This window comes from Oxyura jamaicensis, chromosome 3 (assembly GCF_011077185.1).
Source record: "Oxyura jamaicensis isolate SHBP4307 breed ruddy duck chromosome 3, BPBGC_Ojam_1.0, whole genome shotgun sequence".
Taxonomy (NCBI): Eukaryota; Metazoa; Chordata; class Aves; order Anseriformes; family Anatidae; genus Oxyura; species Oxyura jamaicensis.
This window is the reverse complement of record NC_048895.1, coordinates 53957139-53968928: the sequence shown is the minus strand read 5'-3', so window position 1 is coordinate 53968928 and position 11790 is coordinate 53957139. Positions and strand designations below refer to the sequence as shown.

Below are 11790 nucleotides of genomic sequence, written 5' to 3'. Positions count from 1 at the left end.
CAGCTGGAAACCCAAACCTTTCTGTTGGATTTCCTGTCTCTTCTCATTACAAATGTTCCAACTTAGCTACAACAACATCCATATTACTTCAGTGAGGCGTTTTGTTTACACTGTGCCCAGGTTTCAGCACTTGGCCCCAGATGTGTTTGTTCCCATTTCTCGAAGCCAGCGACTGAGGAATGCACAAGCCAGGACTGTAACTTCCCATCTCTTTGGCATGTGTTTAAAAGTCATACTACGCAGATTTAATGCTGGTGGATGGTAAAGAGATTAAATTCTGAAGTGCCAGCTCATCACATCAGGTTAACACAACTCCCACTGTGTTGCTGAATTTACATGAGTCCTTTATTATGGGTGTGAGGAGAGACGGTTGAGGAGAGTTTGAGAAAAAAAAATGTTTTATTTACCAAGACAGCAAATAAGGAAATACACATTTTAAACTGTAAACTGTCTAGTTTGAAAAGTTTGGCATGGTGCCTTGTGTGCTGTCTGCCCTGTCTGAAAATTACATAACGATGAGTGTAAACTATGTATGTGTGGATGTGTTTGTATGTATTTGTGGTTTTATTACAGGCAGCTCAGAAAGATGCCTGGAAGAACTGAACACCAGTGGAATCTGCCTGGGTGGAAATGAGGTTCATGCACTGTCTTGCTAAGGAGTTAGTAACCCACAAAAGTGCCAGGAGCTCATTAATGTGGTATTCTCAGACTTCACTTTGTCAAGATGAGGAGAAGGACGTGTACTTCTGTAACTGTTCTCCCTTCCCAAATTAATGGCTCTTGTGACATGACCAGCCTTGCAACATTTCAGCTCACCATTTCTTGGGAAGCACTAGAGGCTTTCAACTGTTTTTCACACTGGAAGCTTAAAGGGATAAAAAGAGCCAACAACAATATCTTCTACCCTCTGCCTTATCCTGCTAACAGCTCACTGTTGGGATGGGGAGAGGTGGTTAAAATGGCAGAGCTCTTTTGGTCTCCACTAGGAACATTACTTAGCAAGAGGACAAGATGCAGGGCTTTGACTGAGGACAGCCGCCAGTCAAGTCTGGGTTCATCTCTTGCATGTACCGAAGACAAATGTACCAACGGATGCTCCGACTTATGCTATAGCACTTACAGTATTTGTAAACAATTAAATATAATGTATGTATATCCTGATCCTTCATTAATCAGGAAAAACCAACATTAGAGGAAGCATCAGGGGCCCGGTTCTGTTTTCCAAAATATACGCACCATAACCCCCATTAATTTGAAATGGAGTCACATGGGTGTATCCTAGGGGAGTGATTACATCCTGCACCAGCTACAAGTGACCGAAAAAGGGAAAATAATCGGCCCAATACTGGTCATTTGGACGATGTGTATTTGATGTGTCGGAGTCATTCCAACCTTCCAGTTACCAGATGTCCGTAAAAATTCATAGCAGGCTATTAAATTTAGCAGATCCCGCCTTAATTAGATTAGCTTCTGCTCAGCATGACAGCAGAGTATTTCACTGATGGAGGATTTATAAAGATTTCTGGTGGGAATTCTTTATGGAAGATGTAGTCTTTTATCCAGTGGGATTTACAAATGGAGAGGGGGGAGGGAGGAGAGGAAGTCCTGATAAGGACACACAAACATTGTCATGGCATGTTAAAACATAAATGGGAGCTTTTATTTTATGGATGTTCTCTTTTTATTTCTCTTTCAGAATATGGATAGGTGGTGTGAGTGTTTTTTGTGTCCTTGCATTATCAGGCCCAGCTAACATAATGGCATACGGGTGGTGGAAAACTACAAGCGAATTCTCGTTGTCAAATTCCCTCCTAAAACTAGCACCAGAGGAGTACTCAATGTTCAGTTGCCTGTCAGGTCATGAGTTATTTTTTCACCTACAGGAAACAGAATTGTACAGTTTGTCTTGGGCTGATTTTATGTGTTGCAGCCCAGCGTCTATCCATCCATTGCCCTTATTTCTTTAAGGTCACCACACACATGCAAGCAAACAAACAAAAAAAACCACTAAACCCGTTTTCTTATTAATTGTGCCCCGATGCCAAGGATTCTGTGTTTTTTCCTGCACAGATTTTTATGGAGGATATATACTGTTAATGGTGACATTGGTGTCAGTAACAGAACATGAACAGCAGCAATGCCTGCGCTCTATTCCCAGTGTGTAGATAACTTCATAAAGGAAAAAAAAAAAAAAAAGGTGGGTGGAGGGGAGGGGAGATCTGGATAATTTTTCTTGTCATTTGATTCACCATTGAAAAGGTCACTCCCTGTAAGAAGAGACAGTCTTCCCTCTGAGATGTCTGGGGGAGGAGCAGAAATGGCAGAGCCAAGATGGGGGGGACTCCTTGCCACTGTGTGGCTTTTGTGAGGTGGCAAAGCAGCCCTTCTGAGCACAAGGGCACGCAATGCCCAGAGAATGCATGCTGGTGGCTGATAAAAACAGAAAGGGACCATCCTTTGCTCACGCCGCGGGCTGATAGCATTCACATCATACACCGTTTGTTACTAGGCAACTGATTAAATATACGTGCCGGTCCTTCAAGCAGTGCTTGCAATTAATTAACCAAACCATTTTCATTTTGACTGTCTTCCGCCCTCCCCACTCCACCAGCAGCCACCTTCCCAAATGCTGACATCTGACACGAGTGCAAGTGATTTGAAGCTCTCCTGACCTGTGGTGTAATAAATAAAGAACAGATCCTTTGTATAGTAGATGTGGTCTACATCCAGGCAGTGGACACTTCCGTGCATCCCTGGTGGGTCTAGCTAGCAGCTGGCATACAACAGACATTTTGCTTTGCTTTGCTTTGCCAATGTAAACCAAATTGCAAAAAACTGCAGGGTAAAGTCCAGAAGTTCTCCTGGAAAATGTATTTGAAGTGCAGTTGTATCGAAAGATGGAGGATGGGTCTCCTTTCTTGCTTTTAAAACTGGGATTCTTTACTCCTGAAGCAGTCATTTTCAAATCTAAAACTACTATGGAGCACGTTTGTGTGAGTACATATATAGATACATACATCTTATGAGTAATATAAATATTTATATACCTACTAATGTATATGCATACAGTGTTAATGGCCAGGGAAACTAACTCTAAGCGCACACTTCTCTGTGCTAGCTATTACACTGAGTCCCAACAACAGACAGCCCCTGCCCTGCTCAGCTCACAGTCTAAATAGCAGAGGCAGGCAAAGTGGAAGAAAGGGTCTGGACAGCAAAGGTTGTTCAAAGTCACGCAGGGGGTCAGTAGCAGGGCTGGGAATAGAAAATGGCTTTTGTCTTGAGATCTGATTCTAGAATAAAAAAATCAGTGAATCATCTCACCCCAAATCCTCCCTCTAATTTTGTAATACAGTTGTCATATTAAAGTTGTATGAAATAGACTGGAATTACACATGGAAAATGGGTAACTACAAGGATCCTGGAAGATCTGACTGTTCCTATTACACTTGATCAAATGCAACTGTCAGATGCTTTGGCAGAGATCACCTTTGATGATTAAAAGGAGAGGACTACATTACAAGAGGGTTTGAGCACGAAACCACTCGCTGCAATCCACAATTAAATAGGAGAGGCTATTGTTCTCTTTCTGACCGGGAACAGAGTTACAAATTTATTGGAGTTCACAGGCTTGCTGCAGAGCTTGTCTTTAACAAAATTGTACCCCCATTTTATATCAGAGCTTCCTACCCTGCTCAAAACCTCGAGTGCATTAAAGAAGCAATTTAGGGTTTATTTGAAGGGGGAAAAATAGAATGTCGAGTTGTGTTTCTTTTTTTCCTCCTTCCCGCTGGCTTTCTGCTGGGGAGGGAGGGATTTGAATCAGCAGATTCTCAATGGTATTGCGGCCTATTGGAGCTGGGTATAGAATCACTAGAAATGTAGAAGAAGCAAATAATGAAGCACAGATTGACTGACAATTCAAAAAAAAATTTAAGCACTGGCCAGCAGCTGATTTGGTGTGAACTGTCTGTGGAGCCATACCGCTTTGCACTGCCTGACTGCCGTGCCTTTGATTCAGAACCAGAATGGCTTCTATGAAAAAAGCACTCTTTGGGTTTGCAACTCTCTTCTATGAGCTGAGGCCATTTTTCACTGCTAATGGGACTAGGTTATCTTGGCCTGCTCTGGTCTGATTTTACCTTGCAATTTTTCGGACTGTACTCTGCTGTGAATAAAGAAGGGTTCACGCTTCTTTTACAAACCTCGAGTGAGCTGGCCAAAGCTGCACCAGGGCAAAAGCAACCCCCCAGGTGCCCTCCTGCCTGCCACAAGTGCTGATGGTCTGCGATGGTGACAACCACTCTGAGGATGGAGGAGCAGGCACAGGTTGCCCTTTATGAGGTGTCAGACAAAGTCCCCCTTGTCAGAAGGTGGCTGGCTGCTGTCAGTCGTCCCATTAGAGCCATGCACTACTCTTTAACTTTCACTGTTGCTTTGCTGACCTTTGAATGAGAAAAACATTAGTAAAGAGCAATTTTATACCCTCATAAAGAGTTATGTGTTACCAGGCAGTAATGGAAGCACTAACCAACCTGGCCAAAAGATCTCGGCCTCCTGTCACTGCTTTCTTTAATGGTGCTGTTTCATCATTAATCTATGGCTAGAAATCCCACCCAGCAGATGTGAAGATGTTCACAATGCTGGTGCTCCTCAGCCCTATTAATCCACAGGGTGGAGGGAGAACACCTGTGTATCTTGCAGGTTTCTGCATGCTATTCCTTTCCTCTTATCCCTGTAGTGATTTATATTAAATTGACTTGTAATTATACCCTTTTTTTTTTTTTTTTTTTTTTTTTTTTTTTTCCCTATTCTAGTTATTCTTAGTTGTTCCATGCCTGTATATGGCCTGTCACTAGCCTGGCTTTTTCTTCCACCACAATGAGGCAATAAATCCAGTGGGGCTGGACAGGAAACCCAGCTTGCCAAGGAGACGCAAGATGAATATCTCCGTGAGACAGTCGGAGGTTTCATTGCGTATTGTCCATATAGTCTGTTTCAAGGAGTGCCCAGGGCAAGCCTAGAAAAACTTCTGTGTTTGCAACAGTATTTTTCTCTGGAAAAACAGATTTATTTATTTTTTATTTTTTTAAAAAACCCACCATGTATCTTTTGCACTTTTTATGTGAGTAGAATCCTGTACATACTAAAGATGTCTCGTTTCAAAATTTCAGCCAGGGCCTGTGTTTTAGAGGCAGAAGATAATCACACAGAAATGCCTTGCTTTGAAAGCCCATGTTTGCTGTCACTGCTCTCCTCAGCTGACCCAGTGCGGATATGTGCTTTTTCCTCAAGTGGGAGGCAAATTCTACATTCTTACTGATCCAAACAACTTCATTAAAAACACTGAGCAAGTGTTATTTGTACTTTCTTGGCCTTCTAAGCATGTCTAGGCTCATTCATGTTTATGCTTCACTACAGACAATGGTGAACTTGCTGATCGCGTGTTTCACCCTGGTGCTTGTTCATGTAAAAGCAGCAGAGATCTTGAGACACTGGGATATGGTATCAAAACATAGACCAACTCAGTAAAATAGCAGTAGATGGCACATCAAGGACACTGTGACCACTCTGCATGTTCCTTATGAAAGTACACATTTTGGATCTTTTTGCAAGGGATCATTTCTGTAATTATTCCTTGCTACTTGTAGTCCAGGAAGGTCACTTCAGGCCTTGGAAAAATGTTACCTTGTAGTAAGAACCTTACAGTGTTCAGACACAACAGGATCTTACTCTGCTTGCAGTGACAATGAATGGCATCCTGGCAAACAGATGGAAAATCTCCATGCTTGAGAAAGAACTTGTTTCAAACAGAAAAGAGAGGTTATCTTAATTGCTGCTAGTGTAAGTGCCGGGAAAATACTCAGAAGCAGAATCCTTTGTGCCCTAGTATAACTGGTTACATTAATCACTATGTCTTTCAAATTAACTGACGTGCTGACACATGGGCTAGTTTGTGAACATTAGGAGAACAAATGGATCCTTGGTCATAAGTACACAGGCAAATAACATCACCAGACATACACAGCCCTGTGAGTACAGCATCAGCGAACTGTGCTCTCTCACTTGCACACATACGCAGTCAAGCTCCTTAAGGGTTTGCCAATGCAATGTAGTGTTGAATTATACAGGCTAACTCTACAAGCAAGCTTTGCAAGAATTAGCTTGGGGACTGGAATTAGTCTAAAAGCAGCAGCAGGATACATTAGCTCGCATGGCTGAGTTAGCCTGTCTGGCTACTGCTATGATTAGATGGCTTCTGATACCCAAGCTAAGTCAGGAGAGATATCATGGTCTTTCAACATGATACGGCAGACTGCGGTTCTCTCATCTCCCAACCACCCCCCCCCCCCCCCCGCCCCCAGTGCAGTGCACTTTGCAGGCATAGGCTATACATACTTGCATTCAAGATCTGGGTTCTTAATGGAGTAAACTGGCCTAGCTTCACAGAGGCATAGCTGCATTGATTTACATTGACAGACTCCTGGCTGAGATGTTTCGGTCTGTCATTAGTACTTACCATGCTCTACCCATCTGGGGGGCTGGTCATACTCTTATTCCTTTTAATGATAACTCTGCTGCAGTCATCCTTTTTTTCGCTTGTTGCTGTTAAGGCCAGCAGGCACTATTATGTTCTTCTAGCCTGGTCTTGCAATGATTTTAGCTTTAAGGGATAATTTTGAATAAGAGTGCAGAAGCAGCAGCAGCTTCCTTACCCTGGCAGCCATCAAGGCTCAGTCCCTCACTCTGCTTCCCCCATGTTTCAACCTGCAGAGTGCTATGCTAATTTTGCTCGCAGCTTCAAGTCATCTGAATTTCCGGCTGGCTTCAACTTCAGCTGTTTTTATTTCAAATAAGGTAAATTACCAGCTTCAGTCCAGGGCTCAGTTTCCAAGCTTCCGTTCTGCTGGTTTTCAAGCTTCACTTCCAGCAGCTCTGCATAATCCCAGAGGAACGCATGTCCTCCACTCCTCCTGTGCCAGGGACACGCCGCTCTGCCTGGCGCTCTCGGGGCCTGGAATCTTCCTCTTCCTCCTCCCTGCTCTCTTTGGGCTTTTTCTCTGAAATAAACAGGAGTTATTTTTTACCTTTATTGAAAGCGCTTTTGCTAAGAGCTGCTTGCTAGTTCCTAGTCCCCCCCTCCCCTTCTTTCCAGACTTTACAGAACCTTTCAGTGCAGAAGAGGAAATTGTACTCATGATCGCCATCTCCTTGAGTGATCGCCATCTCCTTGAGCCCCCAAAGGGGCTGAGAGCTCCTTAGTCGGCCAATGGTGTCCAGCCTGCCTTTCCTGAGACTTAGGTGGCTTGTAGAAAATTCAACAGTAACAAAGCTACGATAGTGTGGAGGCTTCTGAGTAATCTTAAAACTGTCGGAGAAAGCAAAACCAACAGCATCTGTGGATGTCAGCCTCTGTGGGACCCAACTGCATACCCTGCCAGACTTCTCTAGGGGAGAGGACTAGGGGGAGGTCAACAGCTCTCAGAGCTCCAGCCACTACAGTGCACTGCAGAATGCTGTCTGTGTATGTCTTTGCAACCAGTCACTGCTAGTCACTGCTGTCTGTGAGGTCATCCGTTTCTGGCATTGTGCCAAAACAAACAAGCAAACAACAACAATGAAAAAAACTGAGACAGTCTCTGTCTGAAGGGTTCACATTTGAATTCATAATCCAGACAACAGGTGTAGGAAAGGAGAAGAAAATAAAGTACAGACACATGGGATGACATCCTTGTGGCCACATAGCAAATCAAAGCTGGGACATTAGTGTCCCGTGCTACATTAAGTGCCACAGCACTGTGGAGCAAGTTAGTATATGCTCCAGCTTCAAAAACTTCAGGAAGCCAAACATAAACCAAGAAATACCTACCTTATAGAAAACTGCATGAGGCATCATATTATAGCATAAAGGAATAGCATTTCTTTGCTTGTCTCGTAGAAAGCTGACATTTTCCGTGCTGTGCATTGGCATTTCCTGTGATATTGCCACAGGCACAGCACTCAGATGGATTGCTCAGGAGCACATTAAATACAGCTTCATAGATATGACTTTGGACAAGAATATCTTCTTTGCATGTGGAATGGATAAGCAAAGCATCATCGGATACAGAGGTCATGAGAATCAGCAAAACATTATTGAGGTGCTCTGCCGGAACATCCAGTCAATGTAGGTAATTTAACACTAATTTCTCTATTATTTCCTCAGAAGTTAGCATTTTTATTATTATTATTATTTTTACTCCCAATTTATGTGGCTTACATTTGGCTTGTTTCTTCTTTCATATGTTGCATTTAGGAACAGAGGACAACTGCTACTGTGGTGGGTTGATATCCTCCAGTACGCAAGAACCCACACAGCCACTTACTCACCCCTACCCCGCATTGGGGTGAGGCACAGAAAAGGAAGAATGAAGGTGAGAGAACTCATTTAACAGCTCAAGAAAATGAAATTAATTAAAAACAACAAAACCAAAAAGACTTAAGTAATCACTCACCATCTCTCACAAACAGACCAATGCCCACTAGTCTCTGACGGCACTGGCCACCTTGGAAGCCTCAAATCTCCTTCTTCTTCCTCTACCCCAGGTTTCATTGCTGAGCATGACATTATATGGCAGGCAGTATGTCTTTGAACAAGTCAGGTCAGTTGTCCAGTCTGTTGCTCCTCCCAGTCTCTTGTTCACATCCAAACTATTTCTTGCAAGGACTGGGAACAGAGTGGGAAAAAGGAAAAAATGTGATGCTGTGCAAGCACTGTTCAGCAATAGCCAAAACATTGGTGTGTTATCAAAACATCTCAAGCCACAAACCCAAAATACAACACCATCCAGGCTTGCACGGAGAAAGTTAACCCCATCGCAGCCAGACTAGTACAGGTACCTCATTTAAGATAACTTTCTTCAGAGAAGGTTGTACTTGTCTCTGAATCAGAAGATTGATAGACTGGATAATATCATGAACATGGAAGGAGGATGGTCCGTTGGATGTGTATACATTTCTTTGTTTTCACTACAGTGCCTTCTTGATACCTAGCTTTTAGACAGCTGAAATGAACTGAGATGAAATTCATTCTTTAGTGATTAGCCCTGAGTCTTTCTCCTGTTTCCTCTGTATTGGGTATTATGTTATACCTACCAGTGTGGATGTTATCTGTCCCCATACAAGTCTGATGTAGCTTATCATTTTATGTTTTAATACAGTGACCAAAAAAACATTTGAAATCTTTCTTTTTTATAATTCTTCTCAGCACTGAGTCCCAGAGATTAGTACCATATATTTTGTCATAGTAATGTATATATTTACTCAGTAAGCCTAGGTTTTGGATGCTTCCTGTCTGTGGATCCTACCTTCTTAGACGCAGAGCACAGCATCTCTGCCTACTGTTAAAAATGACTGAAAGACTGAGCAAAAGCTCTAACTTGTGATAACTGTCAGCCCCAAATAAATATTGATTTTAAGTGTCAATTTTTAGTAAAGATAGATGTCAAAGCCCAGAAAACCCAATTACAGTGCAATAAAATACATTTCATAACTCTAACTTAAATGTGTGCCAATGCTTTTATAGCATAACGTGGAAAGACAGAGCATCCACCTGGCTTTCTTGGTACAATATATCTAGGAGAGATATTTATTAAATTTATCTGATATATATTGTATCAATATAGCCAACTATATTGTATTTCTGCCATAGTTTACTTCACTCTTCACTTTTCTGGCTGCTTTTAATGAACTTTTAGTGTTGCTTTTTTTCAGCTCAGCTCAGAAAATGCTGTTTCTACATGTGTGTGAATGTGTGTGTTTCTGCCTTTGCTGTGGCCAGTAACCTTTGAACTAGTTGGCCATTTCTAACCTGTTTGGAAGCAAAAATGTCTCAAATAGACTATCTTCCCCAAAATTTAATCAAACCAGGCAGCTGTTCGTGGCCTGCTGACAGGAAATGCTGTGGTATGAGCTCATCTCTTTTAGATAACAGTGAACAGCCAGAGAGCTGTGCTGACTACCCTCATCTCAGAAAAAAAAACTTCTGCTGGAGGCTGTGCCTTTGAGCCTCACATGTACCCAAGCACGAGAGGCAGAGCCAGAGGACACCCAGCCTCACTGAGTCCCTCACCAGCCCATTTCCTTGCTTCTCCTTCATGTCAGGGCGGGCTGCAACTGAATGTAATGACCAAGGCAAAAATAGATTGTGCTGTCTGCTAAAATGATACCACAGGATTATAGTATTTTCTTTACTGTTTTTTAAACTCTTTTTCATAAAGACTGATGCCTGCCTTCTTTCCCAACCACCACTGCACAGTCAGCAGCCAGTTTCCTTGAGCTGTCTATACTGATGTGTTTTGAGATGTTTAAAAGTAATTCAAAACCTACCCAACTGCATGCACAGTTTCTAGTGTTCTCCACATAACATTCTTCTCTTGCCTGGGTTTAATTTCATCCGGTATCTCACTTTTCTTCATTTTATCACCCTCTGCAGTTTCTCATACTTCTCCATTTGACCCACCTACCTAATTTTGTGTGACACAAACTTTGCCACCTTTGCTCTTTACCATGGTCTTCAAATCATTAATAAACATCCCACGCACACATCTTATTTTTAATCCCTGGTGCACCCTACCCCTAACCCGTTTCCATGCTGAGATGGACCATTTGTTCCTACTCTTTGTTTCCGCTCTCTCAGCCATGGGCTTTTTTCTCTCCCTATCCATGCAGGACTTTACCTCTCACCTTGTGGTTACTAAGTTTCCTTTATAGCCTCTTCTCGAGAACTTTATCAAAAGCCTTTTGAAAGTCTAAATAAAATATAGCCATTGGTTGTCCTTTATCTTCTGTTTTGTTAACTCTTTCAAAGGCCTCTAACATGTCGGAGACGCACAGTTTCTTCTAAGACAGAAATCATGCTGGTTTGTCCCTATCATATCACCCTCATCTGTAGCTCCTGCTTTGTAGCAATCTTTAATGATTTCCCTGAACCAGGAGTGTGTTGCTTAAGAAGAGAAAGCAGAGGGAGATACTCGTCTGTGGAGACTTTCTCTAACAGCCTTCTAGCTGGTTGGTTTATGTAGCCTTTAAGCCCTGAGGTAAGGAAACAGGAAAACAGATTAATAGACATAGCAATCTCCCCCAAGATACTTTTAGATAAACACAGCCTTGGGCATTTAGAAAGTTGGATTTACTACACCTTAAAAGAGGTTTGTGAAAACCACGGCTGTTTTATTTTAAAGTATGCAGCCAAAGGCATGCACTTCTTTAATCTTTGCCACTCTTCCCCGATAGACAACCAAAAGCCCAAGTCCCAGGGTTTAGAAACAGTTGTGTATAAACTGGAAACAATCTCAGCAAGCCTTTATAACAATGAAGATCTCTTTGGGGGCACTGAAGTGGATTTGAACTGAAGCCAAAACACATTTCCAGTGCACAGGCTGTACAGAAACAGACACAAATGCACAATTGATATTGGTAGGGTAATACAATTGCCAATATTTTCCTGGAAAAATGAGAATGCAGACAGTGATGTTTGAAGGTAGGTGTGTTTTATGCTCAGAATAGCACTGAAGAGCAAATCCAGGCCTACACATTTGGAGAACGCTACAGGTCTGATATCCCAGCTGTGACCCCTGTTGCCTGCCAAGTGGCTGTCTGCATCACAAGGTGCCAGCACCTCCTCCATATTGTTGGTGGGTAACTTGCATGTGCCCAACTTGGGCAACTCAATGGTAAGTACTTACTTCTTACTTCTGGGTGCTTTTGGAGTTTTTCATTCATGCCAACTGAGCCAATTTTTATTTTTTT

The 11790-nt window shown here is 42.5% G+C and overlaps 1 long non-coding RNA gene across 1 annotated transcript; it reads right to left on the bottom strand.

Annotated features, from left to right (window-relative positions):
• Positions 1-6598: 6598 nt before the first annotated feature.
• On the bottom strand, positions 6599-8688 carry LOC118164966. The gene is made up of 2 exons (XR_004749777.1): positions 8496-8688; positions 6599-7061 (listed from the first exon to the last, which is right to left on the bottom strand). It is a non-coding gene; the product is annotated as an uncharacterized LOC118164966 (long non-coding RNA).
• Positions 8689-11790: the final 3102 nt, after the last annotated feature.